This window comes from Thamnophis sirtalis, unplaced genomic scaffold, assembly GCF_051295495.1.
Source record: "Thamnophis sirtalis isolate CommonGarterSnake01/CBP01778 unplaced genomic scaffold, rThaSir2_p1.2 scaffold_3, whole genome shotgun sequence".
Taxonomy (NCBI): domain Eukaryota; kingdom Metazoa; phylum Chordata; class Lepidosauria; order Squamata; family Natricidae; genus Thamnophis; species Thamnophis sirtalis.
Window position 1 is genome coordinate 94,082,775 of NW_028261383.1, and position 23,366 is coordinate 94,106,140.

Here is a 23,366-nt window from a genome sequence, read left to right on the forward strand (position 1 = left end):
TTGTGGATGTAAATGTTCGGTCACTGTTTTTTACATTGTAAAGAAAGGAGCACTACTGTCTCATTGTGTAGTGCATCATGTAGTGCTAGTGGGTGCCTGAGTGCAGCTTTTTAGAAAACCATTGGGTTGGTCCTCCAAATACACATTTAGAAGCCTGGTTCCTGTGTGAATTATGTTACTGGATTGAGTACGGTGTAACTTACCCACTGCTCAGAGCATTTGTCTTTCCTGTCACAGCATTCATGCAACCTGTCAAAGGTTGCAAAAGGTGACTGATTGCCATTCAAATGATATAGAGAACAGGTCAGTACTTTGTTGCCATCCTTGGCTACAGAGATGGAATTTTATTTTTTATTTTCTCTTAACTGCATATCTGTTAATAAACTGAAAGTGGTGGTTCAGAGAAGGAGCTGTGTATCAACTTCATGGTTTTGTTTAAAATTTGGCTTTGTGGCATTGCCACAAAGTTTCATATTTTGATTTAAAATGTGGAACACCAAATATGGACTTAGGGAATGAAAAAATACCCTTAGAGAAGGAGTGTGAAACTCAAGGTGCAGGGGCTGGATCTGGTCCATGGGGTGCTTAGATCTGGCCCGCAGGGTCAGCCTGGAAACAGAGAAGCACTGGCCCATGGTGCCTCTGTCAGCTCTGGCGAGCTCTGTTTTCGGCTGCGACAGCCTCCTGCAACTCTCTGCCAGCAAAAATGCCATTTTCGCTGTCAGAGTGCTCAGGCCACTGCAGGCGCCCCTAACACGAGTGATGCCAAGCTGGCCACACCACCCTAGCCACAGCCACTCCATCCCACTGAGGTCAAACACAATCCTGATGCGGCCCTCAATAAAATTGAGTTTGACACTCCTGCTTTAGAGCAATCAATTGTTCTAAGAATCTTAGTGCCCTTGCATGTAATTTCTTTCAGTTGAGAAGCCAAGTGCTCAGATGGCACAGGGAGCCCTCTATGGACGCTATTTGAAACTGCTTTCCTTTGCTGATTAAGATTCATATGCTAGATTTAAAAGTGAAAGATGAGAAGGCCTCATGTAGATTTGAGTAACAAGAAGGCCTCATGTAGTTTTGAGTTGTTAGACTGCCTTGTGTAAAGCCCTGGATGTAGGGCTTTTGAAGAACTACAATTAGTTTTATTATATATACTTATTATCAGGAAATAAGCTTTTCACTGATGTATATACCAAGGGTGGGTTCCTACCAGTGTTGGTACCGGTTCGCAATTCACTGTAAATTGTTCTGTGCATGCGCGAAGAACTACTAAAAATGCCAGCAGTGGCAACCAGGGAACCAGTTCAGGAGCGTGCCCAGCCTGGGTCACTTCCGGTTCTGCGACCAAGGCCAAATTACCACTATCAGTTCACCCAAACCGGTGCAAATTGGTAGAAACCCACCTCTGCTATATGCATTTTCAGAAAAACTGGAAATGAGAGCGTAAAGGACAAAGTTGATATGGTCAATGGTATCTTACTGAGCTTTAGTACAATACAGGTAGTCCTCAATTTATGACCGTTCACTTAACAAACATTCAAAGGTACAATGGCACTGAAAAAAGTAACTTACAACCAGTTCTTGCACTTACAACCCTTGTAGAGTTCCCATATTCACATGATCAACATTCAGGCGTTTCTCAACCAGCATGTATTTACAATTGTTGCCCTATCCTGGAGGTCAAATAATCATTATTTAGGGAGCTTCTGATGAACAAAGTCAATGGGGGAACCCAGATTTGCTTAAAGACTATGGTGAGTCACTTAATGAACATGACAAAAAAAGACTCTAAACTCACTTAACCCCATTACTTAGCAATGTTTCTGTCCCAAATGTGATCTACCTTGCATCTAAATACAACATTTAAAATTTGTTCAAATATATAGTTAACTTTAAGAAGGCAATTATATTTTGGGAAGATACTAAACTCCCCCACACACACCAGATCTTTGGTTCTAATAAAGGACCATTAAATCAATTTGTTTATACTGCCTGTAACTCTCATCCTGCTTGCTGTTGATCTCTTCTGAAGATCAAAGTAAACATTTTACTTTTTCTCCCCTTTCATTCAAAATGCTTTTAGAACCTGAAGACATCTTTTTCAAGACATTTCATAAAAATAGAATGATTAGTATTGGCAGGAACTAGCATCTTGATTTTAGTTGTTGCAAAGGAATTAGAAAAATGGTTTGCCCCTGCTGGTATCTGGAAATGTTATCTTCCTTGAATCTTCATTTTAAATGTAACACTTTCAGATCTATAAAAGAAGGGCAGAATAGAACAGAATAGAATAGAATAGTTCTTTCAGTATTTGATCTTGTGTAGCCATCTCAATCTTTTTGTTACCCTGTTGGTGTTAATGTAGGACTTGAGTTCATACAGCTTATTTTAATGTGTCCTTATGTTCTCATGTGTTCCTGTAAGGAAGCCGCCTCCTAGAGCAAAATAATGTGTGGATCAAGTCTTTTGGATACAACATAAAATAATTTGTAGAATGATAGCCAACACTATTAACTGGATCTCTCCTCTGCCATAGTGAATCTGGCAAGTTTTCCAACTCTACATTTTTAAATTTGTCCTTCTTAGATTTAATTTTAATTTTAATATTTATAATGGGTATCTCTTAAATAAAAAAGGTGCAAAACAGTAAAAACCATGCTGGATCAGATATGACAGCAATTTGTTGTCCAAATACAAAATTGTAAATAACAACTGATTATTTCTCATCTTTTGCTCTGGAATTCAATCACAAACGTTGGAAGACTTTCAACGTTAAGTGGATCCTTGCTGTATAACATTGCAAGCAAATACAGCAACTCAAGATGCCAACCACTAACCAAACTGACATGAAATGGAAGGTTTGCTATTTTGCAGAGGTAAAAGAAATAAGAGGTAGCCTTCGACTTAACAAGCACAATTAGGAACAGAACTTCTGTTACTAAGCAAGACAGTTGTTAAGTAGGTCACACCCAATTTTGTTACCATTTTTGCCATGGCTATTAAGCAAAACACTGCAGTTATTAAGTAAATCGTGGGGTCGGTAAATAATCCAACTCCCTGACTGACTGCTTATATGACTTCTGGTCACAAATGACAAATCAATCCTAGGTTGCTGCAACTGACATAAATACAAGCTGGTTGTCAAGCACCCACATTTTGATTGTGTGACTGTGGGGATGCTGCAATGGTCATAAGTGTGAGGACTGGTTGTAATTGACATTTTTCAGTGCCGTTATAACTTTGAATGATTGTTAAATGAATGATTGTAAGTTGAGAACTACCTGTACAACACGAGACACATTACTGACATGACAGAAATGCCCTACTGGTCTTCTAACATAAAAAACGGGGGAGAGGCAATATATGTTAAGAATTCTAAATGAAAATGCTGATACTTTCAGGAAAGTAATTTAGTATGTGAAAAACATGCTTATTGTTTGTTTCTCATCCCATTATCAGAGCTGCTTAAGACAAGGGAAACTTTTTTATAGAGATTCTTCTCCTTAAAGGAAACTGCATGAATTCCACACACAGTGAAGTCATATGCAAACTGGATAGGCATCATTGTTGTGGTTTATTAAATAAACACATTCTTCATCATCGTTCATACAGTTTCTTCCATTAGGCTTTGCGTAGAAGTAATATGAGTTGCAGTTTAAAAATCTTATTATGTTTCAGGCATATGCATAATGCCAGTCTTTTTCTATTTTAATCCCCTCTGCTAGAATAGCGTACCAGTATTTACCAAAAAGGAAATAGATACAAATATACAAAATGACTTTTTCTATGACTTAAATGGGAATTGCTTCTGTGATATGAAGAAATCCTCCCCTCCCTTTCCCACTTCTTTCAACATGGAACAATTTCAGTCAATTTAAAAGTTATGTACTTAATTTCAGGAAATAGTTCCCAAAATTGTTCAGTTGTTAATTCTGTGTGTGTGCGTGTGCGCGTGCAGCAATGTTTTCCCCCACTGAGGGGGTGGCTTGTTAAATAGCTTTCATTTAAAGGACAGCAACCGTGTGCCGAAAAAATAAAATTAACTAATAAAATGCTCATATGAAATATGCCTCACTTAGTATGTATTACTAGAATTTCATCTTTCCCCTGCTTGTTTTTGAGACAAAGCAAAAAATGTGATGCAACTATTGATTTAAATTTAAATTTTTATTGCAGCAATACTGTGGTATTTAATTATGCCCTAATACCAGCTCTGGATCTAGATGTACTAGGGCAGAAAATAACTGGCTGGCAAAAGAATACACATATTTCATCATTATCTTTAAAAATCAGGCATATGTGCATTGTCACTTATTTGTGTGTCAACTCTAAATGTCCATAAGAAGTTCAAGAAAGCTGAACCCAAGTCTTTTGGCAATGTTTGGCATAGACAGAATCCCTTTGGACAAAAGGGAGGGCTTCAAGCTGCCCTGTTCAAGCCTTGTAATTTTCAAGAGCAGTAAAAACATTTGTTCAAATGCTAGGGAAGAGCTTAGCCTGTTTACCCTTTATTTTAAGACTATGAAGCTGATATCTTTCCATGTGACAGTAGCATCAGATCTATTTAGAGGATTGTAAACATGAAATCATCCACAGAGATTTATTTGATTCCTGACCTGACCTTATCCAACTGTTACACAGAGTCTTACTTCTACAAAGACATGACAAGCTATGGGTTAGCAGCATCTCAACCTCCAAGAATAAGCTGCCAACCTTCCTCTGATCTACTTCATTGTACTTTTTTACTGTTAAGACTTTTGAGATTGACAATATATGCACTTTCAATTTAAATGGACAAGAATCCAGGCTAAAGAGCAGCATTCCTAAGAAAGGACAGTTGCCTTTTCCCATAATTTTCCTTTTCTTAACTAACTTACATAGTTAGGGTATATCGATTGGTCACACAAACTCCATAATCCTTCAGCTAAGCATAACAGTAGCTTTGCAGGATCTAGCCAAAGTCTTTTTTAATTCAGTATTTTGCTTCTCATAGCAATCAACCAGATGTCCTAATGTTCTGGGTTGCTGCCAGTTCAGCCCGGTTCAGCAGAACTGGTCGTGGAATTCAGGTCTGGGTCATAGAACTGGCAGTGACCCAGGCTTGCCACGCCCCTGAACCGGTTCCCTCACTGCCGCCTGGCCGCCGCCATTTTGGATTTTAGTAACTGCGCATGCGTAGTTCACTGTAAATTGTTCTGTGCATGCACAAAGAACAATTTGCATTGAATAGTGCATGCGCACACAGCATGCGTCTGGCACAGATTGCAAACCAGCAGTAATGCCGGCAGCAACCCACCCCTACAATGCTTACAAGCATCAATTGGAACTATGCATCTCCAGCTGGATTTTTTCCTCTGCAACTGGAGTTTAGGGGTCACATAAAGTTTTCAAGGCTAATAGCCTTTGAGAAGTCATGACCATCACAAATTTATCTATCACCTTTTATAGCCACCTAAGTTGATGGCCATCACCACGTCCTGTGGTAATAAATTCTACATATTATTTCCTGTATCAAGAAGTATTTTCTGCATTGTAGATCTTCCAGTACATTTATCTAATATTCCATGGTTTGAAATTTCTGAAAGAAAGGAATGAAACTTCCAACTCACTTTGTGCAACGTAGGCATGGTTTTATATATCTTGATATTTTCATCTACTCATCTTTTATCCACGTTAAAGAATTTCAACATTTCTATCTTCTCATATTAAAGATATTTGAGCCCTCTAATCATTTTAGTTGTTCCATTATGGTTTTTCCCCAGATCTTCCTTTTTCAAAGATTTCTTTATAGATATACAAGACCAGCATACATACACCTGTGAAAATCTACAAACACACACACACACACACACACACACACTTGTTGTCGTAGATTTTCATCTGGAAACCAGCCCTAATCAACAAACGAGCCCCACCCACCACCCAGGCCGTTACAACACAAAACAACAATGGACACACAGCAAGCACCAATCAGCACCAATCTACCAATCATGATACAGCCACACATCCAATCAATCTACTTACTGAAACAACGCCAGCACTCCACACACCCCCACCAAGTTTTATAGAAAGACGGCAGCTTCAATCACACTCTAAGTCGAAAACACCAGCCTGAGGATGGCGAGTGAGACCTCACTGAAACGTTGCCAAGACAATCTCAATCTTACACGGGAAAAGACCTGAATACAACAAGACCAGCGTATGTATATGTCTATGTGTATATACACACACACACACACACACACACACACACACACACACACACACAGTATATATATTTAGTGTCACAACCCCTGGTATGCCCAAATATGGGAGGAAGCCTACTGCTTCCTTTCTCTGTCTATCGGCTCGTCACAAGAGACCATCCAGACAGAAACTCAATATTTTTACTGTTGCCTTTGTTACATTTGTGTTGCATTTGTGCTGATAAATAAATAAAGGGAGACTAGTATAGATCTATTTAAAGCTATTTAGCTCTCATCAGCTAGCCGTACCCTTACTGGTATACATACATACCCTAGCCCAGATTCGAATCCCAGTATATATATATAGCATATATATATATATGATTTTTTTTTACAACCCGCGGTATGCCCAAATATGGGAGGAAGATCACTACTTCCATTCTCTGTCCTTCGGCTCGTCACAAGAGACCATCCAGGCAGAAACCCAATATTTTTACTGTTGCCTTTTTTTGTTACATTTTGTTGTATTTGTGCTGATAAATGAATAAAGGGAGACTAGTATAGATCTATTTCAAGCTATTTAGCTCTCATCAGCTAGCCATACCCTGGCATCCCAGTAAGGGTATGGCTAGCTGATGAGAGCTAAATAGCTTGAAATAGATCTATACTAGTCTCCCTTTATTTATTTATCAGCACAAATACAAATATATATTGTATTTGTATTTGTGCTGATAAATAAATAAAGGGAGACTAGTATATATATATGAAACAAAAAAGAGAAAAAATTAAAGTGAAGAAATACATGTCTTCCAACCTTTCCAACATAATTACAAACTTATTGTTCCTCCTTCTTAGATATAGCATGTCCCTTTAGTGCTTTATTTAATCCATTTCTTAATCTTCAAATATATAAATCATATTTTTTTCTTTCAGCAAAAGTCCCTATAAGCTTTCCAGTCTTTCAGAAAAGTTTGGTTGTTTTTTCCTCTGACCAAATATCAATTCTGATATTTTTACAATCATTTCACTGTGGAGATTTCATTATTCTTCCATAGTTGTACATTTTAGTATATAATTTGTTTGACTTACAGCTTTTGTATACTGTCAACATCTTCACTGAGGTATCCCCTATGACACTTAAGCTATTTTTTCTGATTAATTATAGACAGCAACCCCCCATCAGCTTTGTTTAGCTCATTATGCATCACTTTAGACTTTCTTAAACAACCTCATCTGCATTTTTTTTAAATACCCAGTTTACAGAGATCTTTTTGGAGCCCCTTGACTTTTGGTTTTTGAAAAGCAAACAGTTGTATGCAATCTGCAACCATGGCCACCTGCTAACCTTTTGGTTAGGATCATTTATATGTGTTAAAAAGCATTTTGCCTAACACAAATGACAGAATCTGCTTCCTTCCTCTTTCTACTGAAAAAGAAGTCTTTTATTCCTGCTGCCTGTCAACAAATTATCAATCCATTGGAGAAAGGGTCTGAAGATGACAAATATAATAGACCAATTTATCTAGACACTAAAAAAATATATCAATTCTAGACAGGCCTTGATTTCAGTGCCATGACTCTCCAAGGAGACCATTCTGGGGTGAAGAGGCCAAGATTTTGAAAGTGGCATTTCGCAAATGGTATTCTCAAGCCATTTAAAAGGGAACCTTAGTACTATGTTGTACTGAATTCAGTCTGAACGTAACGGTGGAAAATACCCTTTTAGTGATATGATTTTCATTATAAAGTGTCAAGTTCTAAGTGACAAGTCTCTTAGTCTGAGCAATGACAAGGAATAACCTAAGATCAAAAGAAGACAAATTGAAGCCAGTAGTGGATATCTACCTTAAGCAGCACCTTTTTATGTCTGTTTCCCTCCAGAAATCTTAACCCATCATCTCATAATTTCTTATACGTTTCTCTACTGGCCTACAATATTAAAAAAAATATCTGGGCAGAACCTATATTGGAAAAGGTTGACCCAAACAAAGGATAATGAAATCTGTCCTAATAGAATGGCCAAGATGACAAAGTTACAGAACCACACTGTTGACAGATGCAGGAAGACAATGGGGTAGCGTTTGGGTTATGAGAACTGAGTTACTGTACTTTACAAACCATAATTTATGGTTTAGTGCAGTAGGTGAACACAGCCAATTTGGGTTTATTTATTAGACCTTGACTAAGCAAACCTTGAGTTTGTGTGATGTATGAATCAAGTGGTATCTAAGGTAGCAATGAATCAGGTAAGGGTCAGCAGAAGCCAACTGCCCACCTTGCAGCTGACTCCTATTAATGCTTCCCCCTCCTTTATTTATACATGAATGCTATTAATTTCCACGCTAGAAACTCTAGGTTGCACAGATTAGAACATATCCCATGTCAAAATGTATTCAAACAAATTAAAATGCCAGGCATCTGGATCAGATGTCTTCAAGCTAATGGCATCCTAAGCCATAAAGCTTTCCATGGCTTTCTAGTAACATAAGCTATTCTTGTCATGAAACCTTGTCTTGAAATTGGAGATCAACAGAGAGAAATTAATCTCTGAATAAGTTGTCCCTTCAGAATAATAACGTAGTTCATTAACATATGTACTGTACACACCCAATAAAATATGCTAGTGTATAGACTAGTTTTTAAAAAGTGCTTTGGTATTTTGATCTTCTGAAATTCTAGTTGGCAGAATATAGAAAAGTTCAGATGTAAGGAACCTCTGTACAAACATCTCCCCCTTTTTAACTACCCTGCAATCCAGAGGTGGGTTGCTGCTGGCGTTACTGATGGTTCGCAACCCACGTGCAATGAGCACATGCGCGCAGTTTGATGTAAAATGTTTTGCATGCATGCAAGAACAATTTACAGTGAACTGTGCATGTGCAGTCACTAAAATCCAAAATGGTGGCTCCCAAGTGGCAGTGAGAGAAATGGTTCGGGGGTTTGACAGGCCTGGGTCACTGCCAGTTCTGCGACCCAGGTCTGAATTCCACTACTGGTTTGGTCGAACTGGGCTGAACCAGTAGCAACCCACCACTGTTAAAATCCCTTAATTTGGGGTAGAATTGGTGTGACTGGATGGAGCTGAGCATTTACTGGATGGATGCCCTTCCTGACGCCAACATGGAGTTTGCAGCAAATATTTTTTTTGTTTTCAACCCAGGAGAGAAACACCTGCCACTATCTAGAATTGAAGTCTCAACCTCCTGAGTGGGAAGCGAGTGTTACCATCACATCACTCAAAATCTCCGTAGAAACATCAAAAGGCAGGAAACAGAAACAGGAAGGATGAGAACAGTAATTGCTGATATCAAAGCAATGTTGTTTTATGAAAAGAATCAATATAAAAATGATAAATATAAATATAAAAATTCTAGCAGGTGACTTGCTTCTAAAAAAGCAATCTAGCTCTTGCAAGCAGCTACTTGTGCAATAAGTAGTTCTTATTGATTTAGCAAAGCATTTTTAAAAGGCAGGCCACTTAATTAACATAACCCCAATGATGGGATTCAGCCTGTTCAGTCTGGTTCGGGTGAACCAGTTGTTAAATTGCTGGCTGGCCCCACCCTTCCTGCCCCACCTCTTTCTGGAGTACCCACACGGCCCATTTTGACCCCCAGGTAAATGCAGGGAAGCCTACTAGGCCCAAAGTGGGGCATGGGGGGGGGTACGGCACAGGCCCCTCTGCATCCCATTTTTGCTCCCAGGAGGCTGCAGGGAGGCCTACTAGACCCAAAATGGGGCACAGTGAGTGCAAGGCAACCTCCCCCCCAGCCCATTTTGGCTCCCAGGAGGCTGCTGGGGGCCTACTAGACCTAAAATGGGGTCCAAGGGGTGCAGCACGTGCCCCCCAGCCCATTTCTGCTTCAGGGTGGTGGTGCAAGAGGCCGAATGCTACATGTCACACCTGCCCAGCCAGTCATTAGGGCAGAGAACCGGTTGTTAAATTATTTGAATCCCACCACTGCATAACCCTGACCATGGATATGCATACACATATTGTATGTGTGTGTGCACATTCCAACCCACACACAGGAGTTTAATTACTAAGAAGCTATCATGCATTGGAAATGTGTGCTTCTGGGTCTAGCCTCCAAAAATAGACAAATGGACAAAGGGGGATGAAAAATAAAAGGATAATTTAAGGATGATAACATTCAGGTAGATGTTCTACTACATACATTGCATATCAGACTTCCATCTGGAAGAATCTATAGCTAAATGCAGGTGTCACAGTTTCAACATTCACAAATATTTTTTCCACTTCTTTTGTTCTTTCTTAAACTATTTTTTCTGACTAAACATTTTGTTTTTACTATTTGATTTGAACTTGGACTCAGCATCTCTTTTGTGATCTTAAGATGTGGCATTACTATAACAAAGTTTTGGAACCAACAAAAACAATCTTCATCATCCATCTGCAGTTAGGGAAAGATATAGAGAGAATAAGATAATGGGAGTTTTCTGAATCTTTCAGAAATTAAATAATCTTGATGTCATGACATAACAGGGACCTCTGAAAAAGACCATAAATTATGGAGGGGGAGGATTAGATTAGAAGACCTCCAAAGTCCCTTCCAACTGTTGTTAAAATTGTTCTCACACCTCTGCTCTTGTACTTGGGATGGGATTTTGACTACTGACATTGCCCCAACTCTGGGGGAAAACAATGAGGTCAAAAACAAGTTCCAAGTATTAATGTATGAATTCAAGAAAGTTTAAAGACTACTCCTTGTCATGTTTTCATAAATAAAATTTGTAAATGACACCATCACCTAACTGGATGCACCTTGATGCTGCTATATTGGCGGGGGGAGGGGATGGGGGGGATGGATGGACAGGGGACACCAGTCTGTTTATATTCAGATTCCTCTGGAAAGAGGCAGATTTTTACACAGTCACACCTCAAGTTAGTTAGGGGTGTGTAAATAAAGAGTACCTGGATTAAACCCAGAAATGTTTCCTCAGAGAAAGGGCAATCCTTTTCATTAGACTACAAATTAACTGATTAACAAGGATACTGCCTTGATAGGGCTGAACTCAATTCTCAGTTGGCATCGAAGTCTTTAGTATAGCCAAGTAATATTCCAAGCTACCAACTATATTGTGACAGATTTGTCTATGGGGATTCTCGATCATCTGGGCCATGGTTGTCCCAAAGGTACTTTTTCAAGAGGCAACTGGACTTTCTGGTGTTTCTTTGAAAGCATTTCACTTCTCATCCAAGAAGCTTCTTCAGCTCTGACTGGATGATGGGGAGTGGAAGGGCTGATACTCTTTGTAGACAGCTGATCATTTGCATTCTTTTATAGAGTCATTGAGGCCATCTGGAGGTTTATCTGTGTCATCAGGGTCACCTGAGTGGTGCAAATGAGTGTGGAGCCTTCTTGGAACTGTTGAAAGGACTGTATTGTAGACTGAGGATAGGTGATATCATATCCCTCCCCCTCTGTTGAGAGAGGGTTGTTCAATTATGACAGATTCCTAGGTATATTGGCTCCAAACTGTGCAATATAGGTAGGTATGTGATTTCCATACCAAACCTAGCTTTAATCCTTTGGAAGTAAGTGTTATATTCTATTTCTTGATATTCTGTTTTATGTATCTGTTGAAATTCAAGAATATTTCAGGTATATGTGAAGTGAAATGAATCCCAATATTGACAACCCACAGCCTTTCCCTCTCATTTCTCTTTAACTTTAGTGCTTCTGGGCCTTTATAACTGTTCTTCCAATATTTATTAACCTAAGCCTTTACATTCCACAGAATATATCTGAACAGTTTATTCACACATACAAAGTGGCTCATCTGAGCTATATATTTATTGATCAAGGACAGCCCCATCCATTTTTAGAGCTTAAGAATTATATTGATTTTTAAAACTCTCATTGACTATGTTTTTTTCCAAATATTAAAACCCAATTTTATGATACAATTCTGAACTCAGTGAGCATATTTTTATGGCTCACTCAAGCAGGAAATCAGAATCTTCAACTTCCATGTTAAGTTGCAGTATGCTTGAACTATAAGCGGTGATGACTCTTTATAACCCTAATTAAAATTAATTTGAGTTTGTTTGGAAAGGTAATACAGCAAACATGCTGAAATGCCAAAAGAGAAAGGTACGGAATCATGCAAATCAGTTATTCCCAGGTTTTAGGAAACGTAGAACATAGAAAAAAAATCACTTTGGATGACCTTGAACCAGTCATTCTATCTTAATCCTAGGGAAGCAGGTAATAGCAAACCCCGTCTGCAATCTAGTCAAGAAAGTTGCAGGGACTTCTCCAAGTAGTTGCCAGAAATCAACACTGATCTGAGATATAGAACATAGAGCATTACAATCGCTCCATCACCAGCCTTCATTCAGTCAGATAGTTCCTCTTGAACCTCTTTTAGGCCTAAAACAAATAACAGCTATTCAGCCAGACTCATAAAATCAATTTCCTGTCCCCAGGTACTATTTCCCATCAGATAACTCTAGGCAGGATAGCCCCCCCAACCTATTTAAAGTGAATTTCACCTTCCACAATGGTATTGGATCTGTTTATGTGATTCTGCCAATAGCTGCAGTCAAACAGTAAAGAATAGAGAATCTGTGTGCAAAATCTCCGAATATTCCTCACCATCAGTTATGCTGGCTGTGATTTCTGGGAGTTATAGTTCAGCATGAAGGGTTAAGAGTTCCTTAGCTCTGTTCCATGTTTTTAAAAAACAAAACCTTCTTATAAGCTCTTTAATTTAGGAGCCATTCTAGTGCAATGTGATGACAGCTGCAGTAGCAAGCAACTCAGCAGACAAGTGTTTATCTATCCTTTTTGGAACTGTCAATAATCCATTAGGATTTGCAGGTAGAATTAAAAGAGGGAAGGATTGGATAAGCATTGCAATATTAATATGACAGGGCCTCCATTTCCACTTCAGTCATATACACATAAGTCAATATCCATATCTTCTGCATATCCCTCTCTTCCCCTAGCCAATTGCACAAGAGATATGGATATGCATTTGTATGAATTGCACACATTTCTCTGTTGGAGATCTTCTTTATTGGACTGGGAGATGGAGGATTTTCAGCACATATCTATTCCCATTGACACCTATTTACTTGCTCCATTCATTTTATACATTTACTTCTGGGGAGCTATAGAAATGGCATCTGCAGTATGTCTCTGGCCAATGGATCAGATTTAGTAATTTGTTTCATCCGCTGGGGGACTCTTAGGAGCAGAACTGTGATAAGAACCATTTTTTCCAGAGCAAGTTAATTTAATTCTTCTTAAGATGTATCTAATTACACACACACTCATGTACAGATGGGAAGAAAGCCCTTCAGTGTTTCTGAAAACCAGTTTCTTCTTTAAATAGAAGTAGAGGAGGAAAATAAATATATGTTTTGCTGAATAACAATACACATTAATAACTTTTAAAAGTAGATAGATTGCCAGAAGGGCGAGGAAAAAAATAAGAAATACTAAGGGACCTGACATCTGATGATAATCATTATTGTCAGACAGACTGTGATTGCAGACTGGAATGATGGAAACAATATCTAAAATGCTTAATATTGATACTAATTTATCATATGCAAGCTGAAGGGTTTGAAAATGAAGCCTCATCATCAGCTCCCGGGGACAATCTTTTACTATTTGCTAACAGCGAGACAGTGCCTGGACTATCTCTTGTCAAAATACATTCACGTACAACTGCCAGCTTCCAGAAGATGGCATCTTAGCGCACAACTTGCGTGCCACAGAACCTGCAGGCTGAAATACTTCCTGCTCAAAAAAGAAAAGGCTCTGCCTTCTTAAACTCAACTCTCCTCTTAACAGAGGGGGCGGCAAAGGCCGATGAGATGCAGAGGAAAGGAAGAAGAGGACTTGACAGCATTCTTGCTCCTGCCTTTTATCTTTCTACTGCACAATGCGTGTAGAGCACAAATTGACTGTGATATTTTAGCACTTCACGGAAGATCTATATTTAAAAATCCTGTCTCAAGGCCAGCCCAAATGACTGTGCTGCCTGAGGCAAAGAAACAAGATGGCTTCCCCGCCTGGTCTTTCTGTACACAAAAGCCAAAGGGTTTGGCAATGTCATACTTCTTCAGCACTGACAGAGAGCTCTCCTCCAGACTCATTTAGAGAGTCCAGAGGCCAGGTGACGCACAACTGTCTTCACTGCTCAGTATTTGTCACCTGAGGCAACCGCCTCATTCTTAGCAGCACTCTTCCATTTCCACAAAGACATTTCTAATAAGCTGGGCTCTAACTTACAAAATCTATTAGAATACAAGTTCAAACCTTTTTTATATAGCTAGTTCTTAATCTTTGATAACAATCCTTTGCTGTTTAAATTTATTTCATGCTTCTCTCCTCTATTGGTTGAGTGACATCAGGAACAGAGTACCACAGTGATGTCATTCTATCTGTATTATTCTGTCTTCTGACATCACTTTGAAGTCCTAAACATGTCAGGTCGGGAGGCAATGTTACCAATCTTATCCTACATAGTTGGCTTTTCCCTTTTCAGAACAGAATTGACTCCAACTGAAGTGCCACAGGATGCTCTCTTTCCCACATATTTTTTTTCTAATTAAATTATGAGAATTTTTTACCTAATTGCTTTGTACATTTCCCAGGAATAAAGCGCACATTAAGATTTAATAAGACTCTGCTCCACTCACCACAGAGCAGCTATCCAAGATGATTGCCTCTCTTAATGTTCTTGCCTGTTTCCTCAAGAGCCAACCAAAATGATCATTAAGAAATAAAGGCCCTTCCACGGGTATTAAATATACCTTTGTGCACCTGGTTCCTTGCAAATGATCTACAACTGTGCTACACCCAAGGAATAATAATAACAAGGATTGCTAATTACCCTGTGGCTGGTCCTGCATCCAGACAAATTGTGCCATCATTTCTTGTGGGAGGAAGATCCAACTGTGTCCTCTGAAAGAAAGGAGCCACTATCAAATGTTGGTGCTGGTGTCAGCAGCTTCCCAATTAACTCAAATGCTTATATTGTCTAGTTCTATTTGAACTGGTTCCCTGTGGCCTCCATTCCTGCTCTGCATCATATGTACATGTTGCAGTCTGATTCTTCCTGTCCTTGCCTGAGCTAAACATGACACATAACTTATAGGGACCTTGGCAGGAACACTTGGGCTTTTAAAGGAGATCTTAGACAAATGTGTTTTGCGCATAAAGAGACATATTGGATCAGGAATCCTGGAGACTAATGTTCCTGGAAAAATCAAGGGATTTGGGAAGTTCTATAAATCCTGGGCACCTAATAATGTAATTGCTGCCCTATTAGCAACCTGTCAGATACACTATAAAAGGAGGCACCTTCTTATAGGCTGCACATTTGTTAGGGATCCAACATGGAAAGCTTTGAGACAAGTCACAAGGGTCCCAGGGGTAGCATTCCTTCCTGTTTAGTAACAGCTGAATCCAAGCTTGACATGATCTCCCAGCACTTAGTTAAAATCTGAGGTGGTATTCAGCAGGTTCTGACCAGTTCTGAAGAACTGGTAGTGCAAATTTTGAGTAGTTTGGAGAAAAGGTAAATACCACCTTTGACTGACGCCACCCCATCGATTCTCTGCCTCCTAAGTCCCAGCTGATCGGGAGGGAATGGGGATTTTGCAGTAACCTTCCCTTGGAGTGGGGAGATAGTGGAGTATCCTTTCCCTGCCATGCCCACCAAGCCACGCCCATTGAACTGGTAGTAAAAATGTTTTGAATCCCACCACTGGAAATGGATAAAAGGGAATTTAGCTAACTGCAACTAGGGATGTTATCTGCCTGAATCACACAATAATACTGGTAAAGCAAAATATTAAAACCTAAGAGTAATCATAATTTCTGAACGGCAGATTCTTTCACTACAGGAATTAGCAACATAGTCATCCCTTGGAAAGTTATTCCAGTCAAAGGTTTAGTTGACCATTTTTCTATCCATTTGCTTATGTTTCTTTGTGCTCCAAATTCAGAACACTTCTCAACGTGTCCCTTGCTGATTTCAGCATTTTTAAATGGGACAAATGCCATATTATGAAAGCTGATCCACAATGCTAGACTTGGTAGACCCCAAGCTAAAAAAAAAAAAAGAAAGCAACTCTTGCCTCAGGTTCTGCAGACCTTTTCAGCAGCCTGAGGAAAAGTGCAGATGGCACAGTTTCATTTCCTTCCATCCAGCTGATTCATCCTTTGCCATTGAACTCTGCTGAACTGTGTGTAGGTGGGGAAGGCAAGTGAGAAACACATGATTGGGTGAGGTGGAACACTGCAAATATTCAGGTTCATCAAGACCGTGATGTGGTTTTCACCTTTTCCCGTTTCCAGACAAGCATGATTGTAGGTGTGGTAATAATTGTTGTTGTTGTTACTGTTGCTTGTTTGTGTATCAGCTGCACCAATCACAACAACCTTAAAGATGAGACTTGAGTCTAAAAAAAAAATTGTTTATTTTATTTATTTATGTTTCACCCTTTGGAGAGGGAAACTTGAAAGCTAAGAGCACGATGGAGATGAAATAAACGCATTAGTGGAGGTTGGGCTTTGGGCTGCATGGCTGATGGGCCAGGAACAAGGAGAGACCTTGGGATCTCAAAGGCAAACCTGTATCACCCAGACCGCAAAAATACGAATGGCCACTTGATGGCAACAAGGACTTGACTTGTCGCTTCCCACAGGAAGGAGAAAAGTGGGGGGGGGGGGGGCAGCCTACCGGACAGGAGAGACTGCCAGGGATGTCCACTTCCAGCCCACGTTGCTGAGGCGAAGCGTCCCGGGCAGCACACCGGTTCTCTTGCCTCGCTCACTCTGTCGCTCCTCATGTCTACTGTCTTGGGGCTGCAAAAAATCTCAGTGATCGCTGGAGCGGGTAGCAACGAGACACAGAAAACCTCGTCTCTCTGCTGACCTTGAACGGCTCTCCAAATGTTTGCAGCGGGGAACGGTAGCTTCGCAGCCCCGCGCGACCCGTTGTTTTGAAGCCTTTAGGGCAAAGGGAATGGGCGCTATGAAGATCCCCCGGCGGCCTCCTTCGCTCTATCAATGCCCCTGCAGCGGGCTCTTTTCGCAGGCAGTGCTTGGGATGTGTGTGTGTGTGTGTGTTTCGGGGAGGGGGGGAGGGCAGGGAGTGTGTCGGAGCCCGGTCGGGAGAAGCGTTGCAGCGATGATTCACGCGCTTCCCTGGGAAGGGGACGCGCGAGCTTCTGCGGCGAGAAATCGGCTCTCCCGCTCCGCTTCCGCTATTCCCATTCTCCCATTCTCTCTCCGCCTCCCCCGTAATGAACTTACTCCGCCGTTTGCCTTCTGCAGGCAGATAACGGGGGCGGGGACGCTCGGGGAGGCTCGGAAATGGAAGATCGGAGCAAGCATTGATCAGCAGGAAAAGGGATTTGTCTCTTTCTCGCGTTTCCCTCAGCCACCGTGATTTAGTTGCTGGGTATAATGGCCTTTCGCCCTCCTCCGCCCCTCCCCGTTGGTCAGCTGTATTTATTTATTAGTTCAGTCCTGAAGCAATATTACCACCGGCTCCAACCCCTTGGTGCCTATTTCGTTGCTAAGTCTACGGTATGTCGGAGCTTGCCTCCCCTACCTGCGAAAATCTGTGCTGTGCACAGCCAGCAGATTGGAAGAATCCCCAAGTGGCAACAGCCTATCAAAGCAAAAGGATAAGTGAGTTGGTTAAATCTAAGAAGGCATCCTGCTTATTATGGAATTGCACTAATAATAACCCTTGCCTGAAGTCTGTGTGCATTCTTGAAGATACTCCTAGTGAAGGGGAGAACCATGCCCAGGAGGCTGATTAACAAAATGGAATAAGAAGTTGCCTTATTCCGTTTTACAATTGCACGCTGAGGGCTATTGCTCATAGCCAGGCTGAAGTTCTGTCTACCAATCCTTTTTTGTTTCCCGGGTCTTCAGGTCAGTCATGTCTAATTCTCTGAGACTACCTGGACAAAAGTCCCCACTGTTTGCCATTGCTTCATTCCCAGGGCCATGAGAAAGTGCCTGGCCCAAGGTCACCCACCTGGCTTTGTGCTTTAGGTGGGACTAGAAATCATGGTTTCCTGGTTTCTAACCTGATGCCTTATCCACCACAGCAGACTGGGTCTCACCAATCTTTTAGCTGGCAAAAAAAAACCCAAAACTACACCAATGTTTCTACTCCTATCTTGCTACAGGCTTATGCTGGCTTGTATACTTTATCCCTGCTAGTGCTGGTCAGCTACTGTTCAGGACATCAGTCTGTCTTTCAGAACACATGATTCTGGACTTCAGAAATCCAGATGACTATTAGAAGTTAGCAAAGTGTACTGGATCTCTCTGGTGCCATCCAACCCAAATCTGGAGCTAAATTTCATGTTTTGGAGGGTCCCCCCCCCAATTTTTTTCTTTATAGAAGATCAAGCAACGGTAAAATAAATTGTCTCTTCCCTGAAGTGGTCTCCACTGGGTGTGGTAAAAAAAAATGTCAAGAGGTGGCACAATAATGCGATCAAAACTCCACCTGTTTTTAATTGCACCTGTAACACAAATAAAAACCCAACACAGCTTCTGTTTACGACATCATAGCACCCATCTTGACTTTTCTGTCCATATCCTGTTTTCTGGTTGACTGTCACTCAGAAAAGAAGAGAGGTGTACTGCTGCCCACTTCTGATTCAAGCCCCACCACTGTTACTTCTGCCTCACAGTTATGCCTAAGGAAAAACAGCTTCTTGCAGGAAAGAAAAAAAAAAATCCCTGCCCACTTTTATGGAACCATAATGCTGCAATTGCAACTGAGAATGCTGTACAAGGTTTAGAGAGAATGAGCCTGCTGAGAAGGGTTAACAGGAATTTCATAGTAGGGTTCAAGGAGGAAGAGATAAGAGAGAAACTAACAGAGAAGTGGTTTGTTTTGAGAGCTGTATGCTCAGCTGGTAGAACTATCACTTGAATAACTTCTGATTGCAAAGGATATGCCCAGAAAGTTTGCTGATTGCTTTTGAAGGGTTAGCACCTCCTACTACAAAAGCTGTGAAGGAATACAACGCAGACAGTTTCCAGGCAGCAAGTTCACTGAGCAAGTGAATAGGGGGGAAAAGGCAGGAGTTTGAAAGGAAAATTCAAGGTGTGTATGCGTGTGTCCGTAACAAATGTTCTTTCCATGGATGCTATGCATTTAGCTAACCCAAATGTCTAAAGGGGAACAGAAAGAAATCAAAGCTTTTTTTTCTTGATAGGGTCCTACATATTAAAAGTGAAGACAAATGATACAACTCTCAGATCATGACTTTCAGTGCTTGTGGCATGTTTGTGTTCCTCTTGAAAACATCCTGGCAAAGTAAAAACAATATTACAATAATAGACTGGGCTCAGTAAAATAAATTACTGAGGCAAGCATGGTGTCTTCTTATATACCCAGTAGCTATCAGTATAGCCACATTGGTCACCCTGTCCCATAATTATATTCTGATATATCATTGTAACTGGTGGAAAAATCTGACAACTAAGATAATATTGGAATCTGTGTCAGCTTATAAAGTTACTTATATAAACCTGCTATGTTTGACCAGGCAGTTTTTAAAAAAGCAGCTGCAATAGCCTTTGTGTCAGGTCAGGATAAAATATATAGCATTAACACACACACACACACACACACACACACACACACACACACACACACACATTCAATAGATTCATTTCACCTGAACTGCATGGGTAAAACCCCTGTCATAATGGAGTTTTGCTTAATTTGCAATCCAAAATAGCTGAGGGAGAAATTAAAATGAGCTCTAGAGAAAGCCCATTGTTAATTACAAGAGGTAAGAAGAGAGATATTGTCTGCTCATCTGCAGGGATGAGTCTTTGAGTTTCTCTCAGTGGTCAGTTGATTTTTAAAGTTTGGCTCAGCTTATTTTAAAGATCAGTACTGCTGATGCAGTGTCTAATTATAATTGGCCTTATCCATCCTGCTCTTAGCAAATACTCAAATGCAAAGCCACAAGTACACAGCTTGTCCACCATTATGATCTGCAATTGTCCTGTGTGATAAATGAAAGCAGTCTCATAAGAGCTTGACCGAGCTTTTGCTAAGTGAATAGAATAGATTGCCAAACACGTAACTCCTGTATACCAGTTATAAGTTTTGGTACTACAGGAATTTACGATGAACTTCCCTGGGGGAGTACTTGAGACCGGTTCTGAAGCTGGACCCCCTTGCATATCAGATACTCGACAGCTGGCATGCATGTACGATTATTTGCAGCATCTGATGGTCATATGACTGTGTTTTATGATAGTTTTGCTGAAAACGTGCCTTTACTTTTGGTTCTCGGAAAAACTGACTCATAGAGGTTCACTTAATGATCTCGGCGGTCAATTAATGACCATGCAAAAAAGTCATAAAATTGAATCATTACCCATGGGTAACCTGATTTACAATTGTCACAACTTATGGACCGTGATGGGCAGGCTCCATTACAGTTGTAAGTTGAAGATTACCTGAATTATAAAATATCCCTACAATGTTTACTTTTTTGTGGATTATTCCTCTTTAGAATATTAAAGCAACACTCCTCAGACTGATTTGTTCAATAGGAGGATCATGTCACTTACATAAAGTAGAATCCATAGACATCCAGCCACAATGTTTTCCTCATTTCTTTTTTCTAAAATGATGCTAGAATAACTTTCAGGAAAAGACTGCTTCTGATAAGTCTACTTGTTTATTTGGAAAGTAGCATTTGTATTTGTGCCTCCAATGATGTTCCAGCTGATGAGTAAAATTACCTTCTAACAGCAAAACATCCTCTGGATTTTTAACCAAGTATTTCATTTTAACCACTCAGACTGTACTAGCCGTGTTTGATAAGTCAACAATTATTTCTATACAAACTGACAATCTGAAGACATTTGACACCCATATAAGATCCTGCCTAGAGATGCAGAAAGCATAACACCCTCAGAAAGCTCCTTATTACTAACTAATAAGCAACTTGAGATGTGGGGGAAGTTGCAAATAACTATGCTTGAAGAAGAAGAAAAGCGGTGGCTGTCATACTTCAGTTCATCACAGAAGACAGAGATTGATTAGACCAAACAAAAGAAATGCTACCCCAGAAGATGACAGAGGAAGTAATTCTCCAAGAAAGACAATCAGCAAAAAAACCCAAGTTCAGTGGATGAGAAAGAACAACAGAAACAAGAACTAGTGCTGGAATTCGGTAGTAGCTTTCAGGTCTTTGCAGAAGACAATGATCTTCAAAGCAGAAATAACAAAAGTTTACATTACCCAGAAGATAAGAGGCTAGAGTCTTGAAAAGCAGAGGCCATTGGATTGCACCTACAAGACAATAATTGTAATAGAGCCCTGGTGGCACAGAGGTTAGGCTGCAGTACTGCAGGCTACATCTGTTGATTGCCGGCTGCCAGCAATCCAGCAGTTCGATTCTTACCAGCTTTAAGGTTGACTCAGCCTTCCATCCTTCCAAGGTCGGTAAAATGAGAACCCAGATTGTTGGGTGCAATATGCTGACATTGTAAACTGCTTAGAGAGGGCTGTAAAGCACTGTAAAGTGGTATATAAGTCTAAGTGCTATTGCTATTGTTCTGTATTAATTATAATATGCCTGCTGGGCTTAGAACATGTGGAGTATACTGACTGACAATAGCATGGTCAGGAATATACCAAAGCAGCTATAGAAACCCATAACATTTATTCCCATCACATCTTCATGGAGACAGATGTACCAACAAAAGCAGCTATAACCACTATGCCTGGGACTTCAAAACCTAGAAAGAAAACTGAAGCATCTGAGGGTTAAGGAGAGACAACTGGAGGAAGAAAGAAAGATACTTGAAGTGAATGACGGGCTTCAGTTTTCTTTCTAGGTTTTGAAAACGAATAATGTGAAGTACTCTCTCCAGATCCAAGTCCAGGATCTCAAATTTTATATTAAAGAAGAACGTTGTTTGATGGAGTAGCTCCCTTAACAGATTATGAGAATGTTATGGGCATAATATATCTTGTTTTTATCAAAGCATTTGACAAAGTATCTCATATCATTCTAATTAACTGGTCAGGTAAACGTGACCCAGGTAGGTTAGAGAAATGGTGGCAGGGTAGAAAAATGGCCTGAAATTAATGGAATACAATTTAAAACTTGTCATTTAGGGGAAAAAGAGTTAAATAAAGAGATTGGCGAAGTTGTGAGTTGTCTCATCTATCTTTGCTGCCTTCCCTCCAAAGGTGGTGAGGAAAATATCCCCTAATCAGAGCTCTGCAACAGGAATGGCACAGATTTGCCTGGATTTTTTTCTGCCCTTTCTTTCAATGGGCAACGATTGCTGACTTGCAGATTCCTTCATGCTCTATTCAGGAGGCAGAGTGAGAGTGGGAAATGTTACTCCCCTGATTCCTACTGTTTGGCTCTTTCAGTGTTGTATTAAATCTATAAAGATCATCAAGTTAAACATCTTACAGTCTGGCCAGTGTTATTCCCCAAGTCTGAGTTCCATTGGCAGAGCATTGCTCCAGCTAAGTCTTTAGCAGCCTTTATTTATTTGTTAATTGCATTGATATCCCATCGCAATCATAAATAAACTCTTGGCAGCTCACAAAATGAAACAATGAATGCATAGTAATTGAAACAACAAAAACATACAACCCAAAACAATATCTGGTGTTGATTTCCAAATGCCCTCCAGAAAAGCTCTGCTTTCAAGGTATCTAATACTGGAGTGTTTGAACTTGAAATACACATGAAGCATATGGTTTTGTAATTGTATATTGAAAATAAAAGGAAGATAAATGGGGAGAATAAAGTCTGCCTTTAAATCCTTGTGCTTTGTCCATGAAAATAATAGTATGTCTCTTTCAAATGAATGGCCTGAGAAGACCTGAATAGGATTGAATTTGATGGATGGCGTGGGGCATAAAAATAGACATTTTAACTGTTCTTGACTGCTGAAATATCCACTCCATTGCTCTCAAAATATGTCAACAACCATTAGAGAATAATGAGAGGAAGAAATAACTAGAAGCTATTTAGAAATTGTGAGGAACTATGGGAGAGGCACAAATGGCATAACAGGCAGAAATGGACAATAAACATAACTGTGATTACATGCCGTGTTGGTCAATTTGGCATCCCATGTTGTAGAATGTAGATGATGACAAACCTTA